The sequence below is a fragment of the Carex rostrata genome, chromosome 11, assembly GCF_964058835.1.
Source record: "Carex rostrata chromosome 11, lpCarRost1.2, whole genome shotgun sequence".
Taxonomy (NCBI): domain Eukaryota; kingdom Viridiplantae; phylum Streptophyta; class Magnoliopsida; order Poales; family Cyperaceae; genus Carex; species Carex rostrata.
The window spans coordinates 10,587,726-10,592,695 of NC_135928.1; the positions used below are offsets into that span (position 1 = coordinate 10,587,726).

Consider the following 4,970-nt stretch of genomic DNA (forward strand, 5'->3'; position numbering starts at 1 on the left):
ACTTCAGCTCTGTGTGAAGACTGAAGAGACGAGAGGAGCAAACTAGCAATGGGTTTGCTGTATCGATTCCTTGTCAAGCGGGTCATGTATTAAACTAGGACGTGTAATAACTAATAACTTATAGTCAAAGGGTACAGCTGGTTAATTTATAACTCACTACACTATTGTTATACTTACGAAGTGCAAAGGCTTTCAAATGGATCTCCGTCGTCGCTTGACTTGTAGTCAATGGGTACAGTAAAGAGTCTTTATGACCTTTACCTGAGTGGATATGCATCAACCATCAAGGAAAACATCACATTCACAGTTTAATTCTTTACAGGCGACACAGACAGCGCGTACAAGCAATTGGTATCACCTACTTTTCCAAAAGATACAGTAGGATGGAAAGATAGAGGAAAATGGTATCACCTACTTTTTCAAAAGACGAAGTAGGATGGAAAGATAGAGGACAATCTATTTGAATTTTACTGTCCGATTTGAAATAGATTATCAGATTCAAATGAAAAAAAAAGAAGATATGATTTATATTATTTTTATATGCACATTTAAGATATCATGAAATTTCGATTTGTATTTCGATTAATATCATAAATTTGTAAAAATACACCGTTATGTGGATAAATTCTGGACATGTGTTATCCATCTTTTTTATTCATATAAATCCAAAATCCAAAATTGATATTTTTATATGTGCATATAAAAAAAATGACTTATAAGCATATGTCCTCATATGCTTATATAAATAGAGTAGCCAACCTCTCTCTCTCTCTCTATATATATGAAAATACTAATATGCTATGCGTAGCATAGAGAGTCTCCGTGCAACGGCTCAATATTTGAGTTTTCAAAATTCTAACGGTTGATCCAAACCGTTCAACATGATCTCCATATAATTATGTACTTGCAAACCAAATTTTACATTTTTTAGAATTTTTTTAGATAGATAGAAAATCACTTGATCTGGAAATTCTGCACCATTCAAATCAAGTGATTTTCTACATATCTAAAAAAATAGTAAAAAAAATTCTAAAAAATGTAAAATTTGATTTGCAAGTACATATTCATATGGAGAACATGTTGAACAGTTCGGATCGACCGTTATAATTTTAAAAACTCAAATATTGAGCCGTTGCACGGAGGTCCTCTATGCTACGCGTAGCACCATAGCCAACTCATATATATATATATATATATATAGAGAGAGAGAGAGAGAGATAGGCTAATGTGCTTCCATAAGCACTTGGCCCGAAGTGCTGCCACCCCATTTTCGATTTTTCAAAATCCAAACAGTCAATCCGAACCGTTCATCTTGTTCTCCATATTAATATCTGCTTGGAGACCAAATTTTACATTTTTTGGAATTTTTTTGCTATTTATTAAGCCATTTTGAAAATCGCTGATCCAACGGTGAACCCCTGATTTTACTGTTTGGAAAGCCATTTTAATATGTAAATTTTTTTTGCTATTTATTAAGCCATTTTGAAAATCGCTGATCCACCGTTCGAATCGACCGTTAGGATTTTGAAAAATCGAATATTGAGCTGTTGCACGGAGGCCCTCTATGCTACGCGTAGCATGCTAGCAGGTATATATATATATATGAGGAGGGTTCAAATGCCTCCATTTTTTGTGTCTCCATCATGCCTCCATTTTTTAAAACTTTAACAACTCAAAATTTGAAACTTAAAAGTCAAAATAAAACCGTTGGATATGATCTACATCATTCTATCTATGCACATGTAAAATATTATGACATTTCAACTTTGTTTTGGTTGTCATCAAGAGATTGTAAAAAAATGTACTAATGTGTATAATTTCTAGACGTTGATTTTTCAACTTATTAATTCACATGAAAACAAAATTGAAATTTCATAATATTTTATGAGAATATAGAAAATAACATAGATCACATCTAATGGTTTTATTTTGATATTTATAGTTTAAAATTTTGAGCTATTGAAGTTTTTAAAAATGGAGGCATGATGGAGGCACAAAAAATGAAGGCATTTGAACCCTCCTCTCTCTCTCTCTCTATATATATATATATATATGACAACTAATGATTTTATTTTAGGGAAGGGTTAATTAAAATGCACTATCTTTTTGTGCTCCTAACGTACACCCTTCCCTTATATCTTCATTTTCAAAGTTCAAATAGTCAATTCGAACCTTTCAACGTGTTCTTCATATTAAAATGTGCTTGGAGACCAAATTTTATATTTTTTGGAAATTGTTTACTATTTTTTCAGAATTTTTGATTAAACTAAACAATAATAACAAATGAGTGAGTCTATGGTACTATGCATATCACGGGTTGTTACCGTGCTATGGCTCTATATTCGAGTTTTCAAATCCGAACCGTTCATCTTGTTCTCCATATTAATATGTGTTTGGAGACCAAATTTTACATTTTTTGAAATTTTTTTACTATTTTTTTTAGATATTTAGAAAATCACTTGATCTGAAAATTCTGGACCATCCAAAAACAGTGATTTTCAATAAATCTAAAAAAATAGTAAAAAAATTTCAAAAAATGTAAAATTTGGTCTCCAAACACATATTAATATGGAGAACAAGATGAACGGTTCGGATCGACTGTTAGCATTTGAAAGCTTGAATATAAAGCCGTAGCACAGTGCCAAATCGTAATATGCATAGTACCATAGACTCACTCATAACAAATTCAGCAAAGTGATGATTTTAAAAAATTCTGAAAAAATAGTAAAATATTTCCAAAAATGTAAAATTTGGCCTCCAAGCACATTTTAATATGAAGAACACGTTGGAAGGTTCGAATCAACTATTTGAACTTTAAAAATGAAAATATGAGGGGACTTGCTCAGCACCGCACCACTTGTAAGCAAGTGGGTTTTTGCTAGTACGACCCTGATTTGTGTACAATTGGAATTAGTAATCCTGCATGAAAGGGAGTCAAGGGAACTTTTTCGCACAACGAATTTAAGAATATAGTGATACAAGGATATCATCTAATCATACTCCAATTTGCATTGTGGTAGAAACAATAATGATCAATGGTAAAATCAGAAATTTTATTACCTCATACTTGATTTTGGGAATATCAGAGAAGAATTCACATTTCCAATCGTCTGAAGAATCATCACCACACTTTGCCTCGAGATTGGAGGGGCAAGTATTGGAGCTACCGGCAATCTAACAACAATACAATGAAATTGATTGATCAAAAGAACCCTAACTATCGTATTATCTCAAGTATTGTTAGATTACTTACATAGGCTAATAAGCTCAAACATACGCTTAGCAATAGCATAAACCTCCCAATTCTCTTCATCGTGCAAAAATTAGCAAAACCAAATCCAGCAACAAAAACTATTCCTCAAAGCCTAACGAACTCGTGATCTTTTCAATTTGTTTCAGAAATGGATGCCAGAACAAACGCAAAACCTATCAAGGAAGCGTGACGAAGAAAGAAATATCCCGATTGAGATGATACAGATTGTATCTAATGACTATATCGCTTCATTAGGGCAACATCACATTATTGCTTCAATTGGATAAAATTCGTTAGAAGTGGATCAATTCATTAGTTGTGAACAAAACGTCGACAAAAAGATGTGGAAAAAATATTTTCTCTTTAAAAAATGAGAAGGAGAAACATAAATAAATATATATAAAAGTTTGTCTCATATTATCACATTCATACAAATATTTCCTTTCTATTTTTGTTGTGTTGTATTATTAGCTTTCCTTTCTCTTTTACAATTTTAATATATTTAGCTTTCTGACCAGAGCTAAGGTACAGATGGATGGATATGTTATAAAATAAATGTAGGAATTTTTAATTTGGAGCTGTGAAACTTAGTATGCCGTCAGATTCTTTGATTCCATCCAGGATTTCCTTTTAAATAATTTCTGTTAGCTATGTCAGAGGGAAGTAGGTATGTTCTTAATTATCATAATAACAAATGAATAGTTCGGATTCGGTTCAGTGAAATCAAAAGTTTGTTATTTGGATATAATTCGAGAATGATTCGGTACAACAAGAAAGGAAAAAACAATCCAAACCCCCAAAAAAAAATCACGTTTTTTCACGTTTATCTCGCAAATAATTTGTGATCATGTTTTATTCGCAAATATAACGTATTATACGTTCTTTTGCATTTTATTCGGAGTTCGGTTCGAGAACGTAAAAAATAAAAAATAAAATACAAATTATTCACGAATTATACACATATATTGTTGCTATGTTAATTATTGCTCAAGCACATACATTAATGAATTTCCGTTAAATATATCTAACAAGAAGAAATTTGAAACTAATGAAATCCTTATTTAAAATAAAATATTTTAGACAATTATCCAAAAAAATATGAGTAGAGTTGAATTGTTCTTAAACTTACCAAGTCAAAAGTTTATCAAATTTACTACAAATAACAAATACAAACCGTTAAAATTGATCTACTTCACGAGTGATATGCTTACATGTAAATTTATAGAATTTAAAAATTAATTTAGTATAAAGTTAAGTGGTAAAAATATATTAATAAATTAATTTTAATATATTTTTATTTAACACCTAGGTTTTATAGTAAATTAATTAAAAATTTTATAAAGTTTACATATAAACACATAACTCGTGAACTATATTGGTTTCAACCAAAGATTTAAATAGGATTTATCACGTTATAACGGAACGGTAAAAAACAACGCTATTGTCATATTGCACTGCTATAGCACCGATAGCGCCATAGCTTTTGTGGTTCAAAAACGCTACAGCGTCGCTATTTAGGATTCTAATTTCAACTGTTTAGATTCGTCGTTTGAAGTAAATTTGACTTAGTTAACTTAAGAATACTTTAATCTGTTGTTGTAAAATAATAAGTATAATATAAAGTACAATTCGATCAAGAAATGTTTTAGTGCAGGTCCACCTCTATTTGAATCTTATGGAATCCTTGAATACATCTATATTCAGACTCGTTGAATTG

At 30.8% G+C, this 4,970-nt stretch overlaps 1 long non-coding RNA gene across 2 annotated transcripts; it reads right to left on the reverse strand.

Annotated features, from left to right (window-relative positions):
- Nucleotides 1–2,845: 2,845 nt before the first annotated feature.
- On the reverse strand, nt 2,846–3,483 carry LOC144562421 (uncharacterized). 2 transcript variants are annotated; one of them, XR_013514080.1, is made up of 3 exons: nt 3,254–3,483; nt 3,061–3,174; nt 2,846–2,889 (listed from the first exon to the last, which is right to left on the reverse strand). It is a non-coding gene; the product is annotated as an uncharacterized LOC144562421 (long non-coding RNA). The 2 variants fall into 2 exon arrangements; XR_013514079.1 differs by having other exon boundaries at nt 2,867–2,919.
- Nucleotides 3,484–4,970: the final 1,487 nt, after the last annotated feature.